Genomic DNA, 15,220 nt, shown 5'->3' on the forward strand with positions numbered 1-15,220 from the left:
TCAGCAAGGATTTCACTGTTAAGCCAAGCTGGTCACCTGCCATATTTACTATTCTTTCTACACATCGGGATGGTTTGTCCCTGTAACTTCAATAAGGATTCTTTAAAATACAGCCAGCTCTCCTGGACTCCTTTCCCCCTCATGTTATTTTCCCAGGGGATCCTGCCCATCAGTTCCCTGAGGAAGTCAAAGTCTGCTTTTCTGAAGCCCAGGGTCCGTATTCTGCTGCTCTCCTTTCTTCCTTGTGTCAGGATCCTGAACTCGACCATCTCATGATCACTGCCTCCCAGGTTCCCATCCACTTTTGCTTCCCCTACTAATTCCTCCCGGTTTGTGAGCAGCAGGTCAAGAAGAGCTCTGCCCCAGGTCGGTTCCTCCAGCACTTGCACCCGGAAATTGTCCCCTACACTTTCCAAAAACTTCTTGGATTTTCTATGCACCGCTGTATTGCTCTCCCAGTAGATATCAGGGTGATTGATGTCTCCTATGAGAACCAGAGCCTGCTATCTAGTAACTTCCATTAGTTGCCAGAAGAAAGTCTCATTCACCTCATCCCCCTGGTCTGGTGGTCTGTAGCAGACTCCCATCACAACATCACCCTTGTTGCTCACGCTTCTAAACTTAATCCAGAGAGTCTCAGGTTTTTCTGCAGTTTCATACCAGAGCTCTGAGCAGTCATACTGCTCTCTTACATACAGTGCAACTCCCAGACCTTTTCTGCTCTGCCTGTCCTTCCTGAACAGTTTATATCCATCCATGACAGTACTCCAGTCATGTGAGTTATCCCACCAAGTCTCTGTTATTCCAATCACATCATAATTCCTTGACTCTGCCAGGACTTCCAGTTCTCCCTGATTGTTTTCCAGGCTTCTTGCATTTGTGTATAGGCACTTAAGATAACTCACTGATCCTCCCACTTTCTCAGTATGAGGCAGGAGCCCTTCCCTCTTGTGTTCTCCTGCTCGTGTTTCCTCCCAGTGTCCCACTTCCCCACTTACTTTCCCACTTCCCCACTTACCTATTATCTCTGGCCTGTCAGCCAGGTGCAGCCGGTCAGACACTTAGGTGCTTAAGCCATCCTCTTCTCCCCAGCCCCCTCTCCAGCATTTCATTCCTGGCTAACTTAGGCAGCTCCCTGCTTAGTTGTTGGCTTCTGAGTATCGCTTTCCTATGGCTCTAACTCACCCACTGTGGGGAGCCTGAGCACCTAGCTCTAGTCCAGGGATTCCACTAGGTGGCAGGACACCTAGTGTATGACTACACTGCAATAAAAAACCCACAGCTGGCTCATGCCCGCTGACTCGGGCTTGCAGGGCTATTTAACTGTGATGTAGATGTTTGGGCCTGGGCTTTCAGCCCCTGCCAGGGAAAAGGGACCCAGAGCTCAGGTTGCAGTCCAAGTCCAAATGTTTACACTACAATTAAACAGCTTCTTGCGAGCCTGAGTCAGATGGCATGGGCCAACCATGGGTGTCTAATTGCAGTGTAAACATACCCCTAGGGGTTAGGTGTTGCAATGCTGAGTGGTACAATACCTAAACACTTTTAACAAAATATGGGCCTTAGTCTCTCACGTTCCCATCTGTAAAATGGGGATAACAGTAAATTCCTACTTAATGGGTGTTGTGAGGATAAATACTATCAATACTGTGAGGCACTCAGATAGGAACCGGGGGTGTGTGTGTGTGTGTCATATAAATACCCAAGATTGATCAATAGTGGACTACGATAGTGGGCTAAGATTCGCGATGTGATGGAGAGACTGCCGAGACTCATCAAGCCCTCGGATCGCTACCCCTTCCTGCTTCTCCACGTGGGCACCAATGATACTGCCAAGAATGACCTTGAGCAGATCACTGCGGACTATGTGGCTCTAGGAAGAAGGATAAAGGAGTTGGAGGCGCAAGTGGTGTTCTCGTCCATCCTCCCCGTGGAAGGAAAAGGCCTAGGTAGGGAGCATCGAATCGTGGAAGTCAACGAATGGCTACGCAGGTGGTGTCGGAGAGAAGGCTTTGGTTTGTTTGACCATGGAATGGTGTTCCATGAAGGAGGAGCGCTGGGCAGAGACGGGCTCCATATTACGAAGAGAGGGAAGAGCATCTTTGCCAGCAGGCTGGCTAACCTAGTGAGGAGGGCTTTAAACTAGGTTCACCGGGGGAAGGAGACCAAAGCCCTGAGGTAAGTGGGAAAGCGGGATACCGGGAGGAAGCACAGGCAGGAATGGCTGTGAGGGGAGGGCTCCTGCCTCATACTGGGAATGAGGGGCGATCAACAGGTTATCTCAAGTGCTTATATACAAATGCACAAAGCCTTGGAAACAAGCAGGGAGAACTGGAGGTCCTGGTGATGTCAAGGAACTATGACGTGATCGGAATAACAGAGACTTGGTGGGATAACTCACATGACTGGAGTACTGTCATGGATGGTTATAAACTGTTCAGGAAGGACAGGCAGGGCAGAAAAGGTTGGGGAGTAGCACTGTATGTAAGGGAGCAGTATGACTGCTCAGAGCTCCGGTACTCAACTGCAGAAAAACCTGAGTGTCTCTGGATTAAGTTTAGAAGTGTGTGCAACAAGAGTGATGTAGTGGTGGGAGTCTGCTATAGACCACCGGACCAGGGGGATGAGGTAGAGGAGGCTTTCTTCCGGCAGCTCACGGAAGCTACTAGATCGCATGCCCTGATTCTCATGGGTGACTTTAATTTTCCTGATATCTGCTGGGAGAGCAATACAGCGGTGCATAGAAAATCCAGGAAGTTTTTGGAAAGCGTACGGGACAATTTCCTGGTGCAAGTGCTAGAGGAGCCAACTAGGGGGGGCGCTTTTCTTGACCTGCTGCTCACAAACCGGGTAGAATTAGTGGGGGAAGCAAAAGTGGATGGGAATCTGGGAGGCAGTGACCATGAGTTGGTTGAGTTCAGGATCCTGACGCAGGGAAGAAAGGTAAGCAGCAGGATATGGACCCTGGACTTCAGGAAAGCAGACTTCAACTCCCTCAGGGAACGGATGGCCAGGATCCCCTGGGGGACTAACTTGAAGGGGAAAGGAGTCCAGGAGAGCTGGCTGTATTTCAAGGAATCCCTGTTGAGGTTACAGGGACAAACCATCCCGATGAGTCGAAAGAATAGTAAATATGGCAGGCGACCAGCTTGGCTTAATGGTGAAATCCTAGTGGATCTTAAACATAAAAAAGAAGCTTACAAGAAGTGGAAGGTTGGACATATGACCAGGGAAGAGTATAAAAATATTGCTCGGGCATGTAGGAATGATATCAGGAGGGCCAAATCGCACCTGGAGCTGCAGCTAGCCAGAGATGTCAAGAGTAACAAGAAGGGTTTCTTCAGGTATGTTGGCAACAAGAAGAAAGCCAAGGAATGTGTGGGCCCCTTACTGAATGAGGGAGGCAACCTAGTGACAAAGGATGTGGAAAAAGCTAATGTACTCAATGCTTTTTTTGCCTCTGTTTTCACTAACAAGGTCAGCTCCCACACTGCTGCGCTGGGCATCACAAAATGGGGAAGAGATGGCCAGCCCTCTGTGGAGATAGAGGTGGTTAGGGACTATTTAGAAAAGCTGGACGTGCACAAGTCCATGGGGCCGGACGAGTTGCATCCGAGAGTGCTGAAGGAATTGGCGGCTGTGATTGCAGAGCCATTGGCCATTATCTTTGAAAACTCGTGGCGAACCGGGGAAGTCCCAGATGACTGGAAAAAGGCTAATGTAGTGCCAATCTTTAAAAAAGGGAAGAAGGAGGATCCTGGGAACTACAGGCCAGTCAGCCTCACCTCAGTCCCTGGAAAAATCATGGAGCAGGTCCTCAAAGAATCAATCCTGAAGCACTTGCATGAGAGGAAAGTGATCAGGAAAAACCAGCATGGATTCACCAAGGGAAGGTCATGCCTGACTAATCTAATCGCCTTTTATGATGAGATTACTGGTTCTGTGGATGAAGGGAAAGCAGTGGATGTATTGTTTCTTGACTTTAGCAAAGCTTTTGACACGGTCTCCCACAGTATTCTTGTCAGCAAGTTAAGGAAGTATGGGCTGGATGAATGCACTATAAGGTGGGTAGAAAGCTGGCTAGATTGTCGGGCTCAACTAGTAGAGATGAATGGCTCCATGTCTAGTTGGCAGCCGGTATCAAGTGGAGTGCCCCAAGGGTCGGTCCTGGGGCCGGTTTTGTTCAATATCTTCATAAATGACCTGGAGGATGGTGTGGATTGCACTCTCAGCAAATTTGCGGATGATACTAAACTGGGAGGAGTGGTAGATACGCTGGAGGGGAGGGATAGGATACAGAAGGACCTAGACAAATTGGAGGATTGGGCCAAAAGAAATCTGATGAGGTTCAATAAGGATAAGTGCAGGGTCCTGCACTTAGGACGGAAGAACCCAATGCACAGCTACAGACTAGGGACCGAATGGCTAGGCAGCAGTTCTGCGGAAAAGGACCTAGGGGTGACAGTGGACGAGAAGCTGGATATGAGTCAGCAGTGTGCCCTTGTTGCCAAGAAGGCCAATGGCATTTTGGGATGTATAAGTAGGGGCATAGCGAGCAGATCGAGGGACGTGATCGTTCCCCTCTATTCGACATTGGTGAGGCCTCATCAGGAGTACTGTGTCCAGTTTTGGGCCCCACGCTTCAAGAAGGATGTGGATAAATTGGAGAGAGTCCACCGAAGGGCAACAAAAATGATTAGGGGACTGGAACACATGAGTTATGAGGAGAGGCTGAGGGAGCTGGGATTGTTTAGCCTGCAGAAGAGAAGAATGAGGGGGGATTTGATAGCTGCTTTCAACTACCTGAAAGGGGGTTCCAAAGAGGATGGCTCTAGACTGTTCTCAATGGTAGCAGATGACAGAACGAGGAGTAATGGTCTCAAGTTGCAGTGGGGGAGGTTTAGATTGGATATTAGGAAAAACTTTTTCACTAAGAGGGTGGTGAAACACTGGAATGCGTTACCTAGGGAGGTGGTAGAATCTCCTTCCTTAGAGGTTTTTAAGGTCAGGCTTGACAAAGCCCTGGCTGGGATGATTTAACTGGGAATTGGTCCTGCTTCGAGCAGGGGGTTGGACTAGATGACCTTCTGGGGTCGCTTCCAACCCTGATATTCTATGATTCTATGATACGAAGCCCCCCTAAACAGCCATCAAGTATGGACAAACCTTGAAGCAATAATCAGAAGGGCCCATACTTTTTTACCAGGCTGTAGCACAGACTTATTTCTGCTTTATAAAGTGCCAAAATAACATTCCTTTTGAAACTCGGCAAAAATCTCACTTTCTACTTAAACTATTCATTCCATTTAGCGTAAAACTAAATCAGAAATACCAGATGATCAAGTCCAACCAGATTTTCAATGAAAGTGAGATGTTTTCTGAACTACCGTATACAATTGCAAAAAGAAAAGAAGGACTTGTGGCACCTTAGAGACTAACAAATTTATTTGAGCATAAGCTTTCCTGAGCTACACTGAATGCATCCGATGAAGTGAGCTGTAGCTCACGAAAGCTTATGCTCAAATAAATTTGTTAGTCTCTAAGGTGCCACAAGTACTCCTTTTCTTTTTGCGAATACAGACTAACACGGCTGCTACTCTGAAACATATACAATTACTTTCTTATTTACAGCATGCCAAAAAGAAGATGCCAAAACAATGCCATATCAATAACCACAGACCAAGTGTAGTTCTTATGAATGAAGACACATTAACTTTTTAAAGCATTGTCGCGTAGGAGCTTTTTTTGATATTTGCCTCCATGGTTCAGATAACAATTCATGATGATAATAAGCTGAGCCCTAACTGCACACACACTATGATCATGCTGTGTAAGTTTAAAAATGCTACTTGTCTGCCTGCCTGTTTAGCTGGCAGTATTACCCACCAGGAGCACAAATGATTTGAAGCCCAGATGCTGAGCAATTTGAGATGCAGAAGCACCCTACAGTGAACAATTATTGCCTTGGAAGGTCTTATTATCCTCATCATGCCATGAATTCTGCACAAAGTAAACATGAGCTTATTGTTATGTATTTCCCAAATTACAGTCTTGCAAGGCAAGTTCTGAAGACGGAAGTTTCTCATCTCTAAATTTTAGCCTTTTCAGCCCCACTTCCTACTAAAATGGCAGTTGATGTTGCTAGCCAGGTGAGCATCCCTGGCCTAGTCATGTCATGCTGTCAGACCTTGTCATTTTAGAAACACCCTCGTTCTTCAAACAGGAAAGGCATTAACAGTTCTATTTTATGCGGACAATAGGTAGACAAGTGTGGCCTTTTTAAACCCAACAATCTTATGAGGCATAGTTCAGAATAAGGGCACGTAGCTCTTCATGAAAGGACAACATCTGGCCCTTTGCACATTCATAACACCTTTCTGAAAAATATGATATTGACTTTATTATTATTAATTATTATTATGGTGCAGCTGGAGGTCCCCACCCCCAGTATATTAAAACACATGGAAGCAACTGAATCGTTGATTTGATTGGAACTTCCCCTCCACCCCCTGACTGCAGACTTAGTCCGTGTGTTTGATTTCTATTGATCGTATGAGGTTCTCTAGGACTTAGCCCAGTTACTAATGTAAGTGTTATGTATTAGTGCAACAAGGATGCTGGCCAACAAAATGTGGCATGTCGTAGCTATGAGTAAGCTGACAGCACTTAAAAAGAAGACAAAATACAATAGTTAGCTTGGAGGAGATTCATCACCTTTGCTGAGTCACAAATAGGCACTTTCAAACCTAATGGTTTATTCAGCTTTATTGACAGTGTGGTTTAATCTATGTTGTGATTATGCTGCATCAGTCTGTATGTTGCATTCACATAAACAAAGGGCAACCATATATTTTTGGACTAGATGACTTATTTTAGAGCCACAATGTGTGTCTTCCATGAAAAGCTACAGCTGAGTCAAACACGACATGGCAGCTGTCTTCACCAGACAGCAAATTTCTAGATTTTAAGGTGGGGAAACACAGAAAATAAAACCAAACCACACCAAACTTCAGGCTCAGTCAGTGTCCTGCTTAACCCTCCAACAGATATGGTAGGCAAGTATTTTTATGCAAATATTAAACTGAAGCACAGAAAGGGTCCTTGGCTTTAGCACAGAATCATAGAATCATAGACTATCAGGGTTGGAAGGGACCTCAGGAGATCATCTAGTCCAACCCCTTGCTCAAAGCAGGACCAATCCCCAATTTTAGCCCCTGATCCCTAAATGGCCCCCTCAAGGATTGAACTCACAACCCTGGGTTTAGCAGGCCAAGTTTTAAGCTGGCCAGTGAGCGGTCCTTAGCTTTCCCAAAGTCACACAGAGGGGTAAACTGAGGCACAGAATGATTCCTTGACATTCCCAAAGTCACCCAGGACCTGAGCCAAATCCCAGCAAAATCAAAGGGAGTGTTTCCATTGGCTTCAGTGGTCTTTCAATTGACCCATAGCTAATCAGAAACAAACTAAAGAATAGAACCGAGGCAGACTCCTGATCTAACTACTAGGAGACATTGCCTCACTAGGAGAGGGTAACTTTCATTCTTTATACCCAAATTGGAATTCTGAGTTATGCGGCCTTCCAGCAGTGTGTTTATGAGTTCTCTATGTGTGGTATACTATGTGCTATCCAGGGCCTTGATTCACCGTGGCAGGTTATATAAAGACGGTAATAGTTGCTGGTGAAAGGACTGCGGCTTTTCTTTCGGAAACAAAGAGGGAAAATTATATAGCTCCACACATTCAAATTCAGGTGCAGACTTTTGTGTGTGTCGTTTATCACAATTAACAGCCATAAATCTAAGTGCATGCAATATTCTAATAATGATTATTCCAATGGGCTCGACTGCCGTTCACCGTCAATTTCTGGTTTAAAATATTTGCAGTAGTGCATTAGCTGAATCCCACTATCAGCCGTGTCAAATTCTCTTAGAATCAGCAAGATGACTACAATGAAGAGGCACGGAACACTTTATTACCTGAGCGAAGCAGATGCTCTAATCTCTCCATCGTGAGTATTCATCATCACTGGGGAGAAGGGAATCGGCGAAGGAGCATTGTGCAGAATGTCTCACTGCTGCTGGGCTGCAGCATGTTCTGCTTTTCAAGCTTTACAAATGCCTAATGAGTGCCCTGCCAGGACTGAAATTAGAATTAATATTTTTATCGTCAGCCATGCCAACACAGAATAGAAACAGGGCTCACATTTTCTTCTCGGGTGACTTACCAGTGGGCATGTTTAGAAATGTAACATTAGCTACTTTGCACTTTCCAGGCTGTACTTTGGTAGGAGGGAAGATAGGAAGGCCCCGTGGAGGCTGAGTGGAGAGGATGGAGGGTTTTGAGTTTTGGCTGAAGTCTCGCTATGTCATACAGTCTGATGTGGGGTGGGGGAGGCACCATTCACGTCTGGGTGAATAATGAAAGAGGAAAAAAAAGTGTATATATGTGTGATCTTTGTGTGCGCGCTCAGAGGTGTGGGGGATGTCTGCCATACTGCCAGCGTAGGTTTAGGGTATATACTGGAGCCTGCTTTAACCTCACATCCGCTGTTAAGCACTTTTCAACCGATTACACTGTTGCTGAATCGTCTTAGTGAGACTTTCCCCTTCGGATGCCTCTGGAATGTTATTTTTCTTAGCCACTTACACCCCCTTGTTCAGCTGCCACCCTCCCCTATCTTGGGTGACCAGGTATTAGACTCTCTTTGCACAGCTGCTGCATTCCAGAGTGGTGCACCATGGAATTGTTTGGCACCTGTACTCCTTCCTGATCAATTTATTTACGCTTAACGTTCAACTTACACCACTGATAAATTTAACCTGATGTATCCGTAAGTACTTGCTGCTGTTGCTGTGGATTTATCATCAGTTCAGACTTATTGATATAGCCATTGATTTTTCTTCAGCTCTCCTCTGTCTTTTATACCCTAATTTTCCATTAATCCTCATTCATTAGTGCTTTCTTGCCATTAGAACCTGCAGACCTTTTTTATTGGTGACTTTTATTAACTTGTGATAAAGAAGACTCTACTTTTTAATGTATCCTGCAGACCTGACTTTGTAGTATAGCAGTGTTATTTACATTGGAGTAGTTAAGTTTGTACTACTATCTTTGTACCATAGAGAGGTGTCAGATGATGCAGGTGTTGGATACAGGGATGAAAGAACAGACTTGACTCTAGAGAAGCAAGTATTCGGTTGAATATATGGAGCCATCTTCGGGTTAAGTAGAGCAATAAACCTGAACTGGGACCCCAGCTCCAATCACCTGTTATCTTTGGAAGAAGTATGGATGTCAGTCCGGGTCCAGATTTTGCTGCTCACGCCTGTCTTTGTTTAATTGTAGTCCTAGGCGACATGGAACAAACTTTCCCGAGAATTCTATAGAAACCAGGGAAAAAGACTGGGGTACTCAGAAACAGTCAGGGGGAAATCTACTCTCCCAGGAAGACCCACAATTTAGACACTCCTAGCAGAGCAGGAAATGGGTAACAATAACGAACTCCCAAAACTCACTAAAATCCTAAATGCTGAAACCAAATTTGGTGCAGTGAATACATCACTAAGCTCCTAAAGGATGAGATCTCGGGGTAGCAGATGAAGTCACCCAGATGGAAAAAAGATCTTTTGTGCTTCAGGCTCAACACAGACAGTAAAAAAAGGAAAGTTATAGGGTAGTTGCCTTGGCTGAACTTCAAAATGCTGTCCTGTCATAAGATTAAGAACGGACCACCAGGCACTCTCGGTTTCTATTCAGCTATGTGACTGACTATAGTCAAACAATGGAACAATACCCTGTAGAATAGCACTTCCATTCAGACTTGCTCTCACTGAAATCAGTGGGAGTTCTGTCATTGACTTCAGTGGTTGCAGAATCAGGCCCTAAAAATACTTGCCATTTATGGGTTCCATATACAAGCTATGTTTAGCTATGTGATTAGCTGAGACCACTTAAAAATGGTTCTGCCAAAGGGTTTATTTTCTTGTCATGTTGTTGATGTCACTTTTGTAGTGGTAATGAGGGTGACCCATTTCAAACAGTTGTCAAGAAGGTGTGAGTAACAGTAGGGGGAAATTAGTATGGTGAAATTAGTTTTTGTAATGACCCATCCACTCCCAGTCTTTATTCAGGCCTAATTTGATGGTGTCCAGTTTGCAAATTAATTCCAGTTCTGCAGTTTCTCGTTGGAGTCTGGTTTTTTTGTTGCAGAATTGCCACTTTTAAGTCTGTTATTGCGTGACCAGGGAGATTGAAGTGTTCTCCTGCTGGTTTTTTAATGTTATAATTCCTGATGTCAGTTTTGTGTCCATTTATTCTTTTGCGTAGAGACTGTCCAGTTTGGCCAATGTACATGGCAGAGGGTATTGTTGTGGTACATCATGATTAAATACCATATTTCCAGAACCCCTCTGTGGTAGGTGTTGAACAAAAAAGGCTGAAAATCATTCAAGTGAAAGAGTGGAACCAACTATTTCAAGGGTCCTAAATCTTCCAGACTAGGCAAATAAAGCTTTCGCACAACAGTAATAAAGAGGAACTGAATTTACAATCTATTAATAAGATTGTCATTGCTTTAACTCTTGCTATAATCTAAGGAAGACACCAGAATGATATTTTCCTTATTTAGGGCTTGATTCAGGACAGTCTGTAAGCATGTGCTTAACTTTACGCATTGACAATAAATATTTGCTTAAAGTGAAGCATGTGCTTCAGTGCTGTCTTGAGTAGGGATGCTCTCCTGAACTGGCACCTGATAAAGCACTGACTCTGTGCAGTGAATGTCTTCTTTATGAATATAGACCCTGATCTTGCAAAGATTTACACTCATGCCTAACTCTGAGCATGTCTTTACGGGATATGGGGGTATAATGAAGAAACCTTCAAAAGACTCGAAAGAACCAAGACAATGCTGGGCTTCTCCTGTTCAGAGGAACCAAAAGTGAAATCCTGGCCCTCTGGAAGTTAATGGGAGTTTTGCCACTGACTTCCAGGCTGTGTGTGTGATGGCTCTGTCCTAAAGCAGAAACTGCGCGGCAGTGGGTGCGTTTGCGATTTATCTATTTTTAATCTTCTGTGAATTTTTGTGCTGGATTGACAGTCCTGGGCACTAAATTCCTCTGTTTATCCACAGAACAGGTTCAGCATGTGCAGAAGCAATGTGATCTTCCTGGCACGTAGTCCATTGCCAAACTGGGAGCAAGGACTGTTTCCTCTCCATTGCTATTTAGTTTTTGGCCTTTCTGATGAGATTATGAACAAAGCAGACAGTTCTCACCAAAACATGTTGGCAATTTTGTAGTGTGGACACAAGGAAACAATTCAAGACCAACCACTCGTTTGGCATAGGCTACTAAACAACCTTCAGATGATAACTTTTGATTACAATAGATATGGGGAGGATTTGAACTGGCAAGCTAGAAATGAGAGTTTCTGCATAACAATTAACAATTCCTTGAATGATCTAGGACCTGATTTTCATATGAGCTCAACACCCATCATCTCCCAATTAGAGGCCTAAATAAAGTGACTGTATTTTCAAAAGGTCTCAGGTCCCATTCGGTTTTGGCCACTTCATATAGATGTCTACTGGGAACTGAGCTCTTGAAAATCTGCTATCAGTTCTGGGTACTGAGCACTCTTGAAAATCTCATCCTTGGTGTCTAATATTTAATAACTGAATAATTCCCTTTGATATTCTAAAGCAAAATTAAAAAAAAACAATTTATCTCTTACAAGATTCTTAAAATATATCTAGATGCAAGGGGGAAAAAAATCCAATGTGATGAGATAGGGTTGGTTGGATACTGAAGTCATCACTGAATTACAAAGAGTCTCCACTGAGGACACCAGAATGATTTCCAGATTCAATGCCATATTGTACCTGGATACATCCAAACCCCTTCATTAGTTACACAATAAATGTCAGGCTGACCCAGGTAGAATTATGGCTACAGAGGAGAGGTATAAAATGTGGCTAGCACCGTTCATAAATCAGTTGCAGAAGTGAAAATAAAAATTATAAATTTTAACCTGCTACATTCTGTCTTAACAAAACCTCTCAAAGCATGGCCATCCGTTTTCACTGAGATGGTTTAGCTTTGTTAGGCATAAAAAGGAAAGGTAGCTTGCTCACTCAGCTTTTTTTCATGCACATAAACATACACGCACAATTTGTATTTTTCTGAAAACCTCAGAGTTTTCTCATTAATACTAATATGAAAATGGAAATAAAAAATAACACTACTCCCAAAGCGTGTCCCTGAGTTGATGTAATGATTCCAGAGGAGTCATTACCTTTCATTGTGTCCATAAATTTAGGCTGCATACAGTAAATAGGTTGTTTATGAAAAGGTATTTAATTACCCAATAGGCTGTAATGGCTCCTTTGCATCAATAATCAAGTCAATAACCTGCATTTTTTAAACATCACTAAACATATATTGATAAAGTAGATTTTAACAATCCCACACCCTTTTGGTCTATTGGGCCACTAAAATGATTTTTCAGAAGTCACTAAATATGTATTTAAGAGAATGAAATGACTATACAGCAGGTCAATGCTTCAAAGTCACTACTTTTAAAAAAAACTACACAGAAGACAATTTATAGGAGAATATGGTTATAAAAAGTCCCCAGGCATGGCTTTATGTGACAGACCGGGAAATGCGATTCAGTACACTTGGGGGCCTTGTCTTGCAACCACTCACTGCCAGATGTACTGTTTACTGCCCTGAGATGTCCCTCTTGGTATTAATGGCAATACTCCTAAAAGTAAAGTTACTCACATTCACAAGTAGTTATGGAATCAGGCCCTTAAGTCTGCGTTCCTGGTTCTGTCTTGACTTTGTTGTGTGACCTTGGCAAATCACTTGACTTATCTGTGCCTTAGTTTCCCTATCTCTGAAATGGAACAAGTAACACTAAATAGCCTTATAGGCAAGTTGTGAGATTTCATTATGGCTGTAAAGAACTTAGATGCAAGATACTATATGAAAGACAAAGTATTAATATTACTGTTGCAGAGCTACTTTATTAGTCATGTCAGTGATCAGAAAAAATAAACTAGAAAGAGGAACCTTTAGAAAATCATGATGGGTCCACAAAAAGAACAGGAGTACTTGTGGCATCTTAGAGACTAACAAATTTATTAGAACATAAGCTTTTGTGGGCTATAGCCCACTTCATCAGATGCATAGAATGGAACATATAGTAAGAAGATATAGGGCAACTTCCACCTTCTCTGTATGTGTGTATATATATATCTTCTTACTATATGTTCCATTCTATGCATCCAATGGAGTGGGCTATGGACTTGATAGCCACAAGTACTCCTGTTCTAAAATCGCAAGAGTAAGCAACACTGCATTTTTTAAATATAGGGCTCGCTCCTCAGGTTGTGTAAATTGACATAGCCCCTTTGACCTCTGCAGATTTACACCAGCCTAGAATATGGCCCATAGAATTTTGTAACAATATCCTTATTGTGTAATGACCAAAAATTGTGTTTCTCGGGGAAGAGGATAGCTTTAGAATGCAATCACTGTACATACCTGCCTCCCTATCTAGCCTAGTGAACTTTGTGGAGGATTGATTTAATCCATGCCAGCAACAGCCTCAAATCTTGTACTACATTCATAGCTGGTTTCTCCTCTCAACACTGTAAGCAAAGCCCTGAGTGGATTCACCATAAAAATAGCACGTTAGTATACGCTCGGAAAGGATTGTCAAAGAATTGTGCTACCAGCTGATAAAGGATATACTGCTCAGCATGGGTATATGCCGTAATTAATCATTGGGCGTTAGGTAACAACACGAAAAGATAGTGGCATTCAGCTAATAAACTACTCTGACCAATTGCCAGTGTCTGTTATGACTGGCAGCATGAGATCACAGTAAACAAATAAAGCATTTTAAAAAAACAACCCTAATTCTCAGTGCACGGTAAAAGTAAAAGAACAGAAGAATAAAATCTATTCAGGCAGACCAGCGATTTGAATCTGTGCCTGGCACAGTGCACATGAGTTCTCTAAGTATTGGGCTACCAGCTATTTGTGAGGGAAAGAAGAGGAGAGGGATATAAGTCTCTCAGCCTCTCTTTGAGATGTTCCATAAAAGTTTTGAGAAAACGAATGTGGTCCCTTGTAAAGTTTCAGTTTTGCTAAATTGGCATTTTTTGAAAAAAATATTTGATTGAAAAATTCGCAAGCAGCTCTTCCTGAGATTGTGCAGCCATCATTACTAATTCTGTCTTCGGTAGACTGAGCTCTGGCATTCAAGTCAGCCCAGTGAGTTTTGTTATTTTGCTTCAGACTTTTATTTATTTATTGAAGCCTACAAACTGTTCTGCATTGGAGCCTTTACCCTTTCTTTACCTCGTTCAGGTTTGTGACAGACAGCCTCCTCCTCCCCATCTCCTTTGTCTGAGGATTCCTGGGGCTGGAGAAATGCAGTGGTGTCTCCCTGCAAGGCCTTCCTGCTGAATCTGCCCAGTTCACCAGGTGACTTTACGTAGAGCTTTGATCTGCTGCTGGCCATTTCAAGCCTCAATGCCAGGAAGATTACTCAGTAGCAATGATTAAACCTTTTCACTTTTAGAGGTTTACCCAGCATCTCACCTCACTTATGTAGGTGGCCCTGGTTATCTATTTATTGCTGCATTGTTCTGGAAAGGAGGGGAAAATACCCGTAGTGACACTATAGAAACCCCCAAATCCCAGAGAAACGCATGGTCTTCTCAAATTCTAGGAAACAACTAGTCAGCCAGGAATTTTCGAGACAACCAGGGTAGCCATATAGTAATGGAGCACAATATGTCCCTGTGCGATGCTTCATGCTATAAGCTGAAAGAGTGGCCACTCCATGTGCATTATGTTAGTGTAACAAGGAACTGGATCGATTTCCCAATTCTCCCCTGTACACCAGCCTCTTTTGACCTGGATGGAGCCCACCACCCTCATGCAGAGGATACAGAGTTCTCCCATGCAGTCATTCCACCTACAATGGATCACCCCTACAGATCCCTACTGCAAAGTTCTCCATATATGGATGAGTTTCATCCTCTGAGGAGATTGGTCTTGGGCCTGATTCTGGTCTCACACCAATTTTACATCTGTTGAATTCCACTGATTTCACCAGAGTTAGAACCTCGTGATCGGGGCGATTATTGCTAGTGAAAGATACTGTGGTGAGCTATGGCTGGAATATACCCTTACTTGGAGGC

Source organism: Lepidochelys olivacea, assembly GCF_965140295.1.
Source record: "Lepidochelys olivacea isolate rLepOli2 genome assembly, chromosome: 9".
Taxonomy (NCBI): domain Eukaryota; kingdom Metazoa; phylum Chordata; order Testudines; family Cheloniidae; genus Lepidochelys; species Lepidochelys olivacea.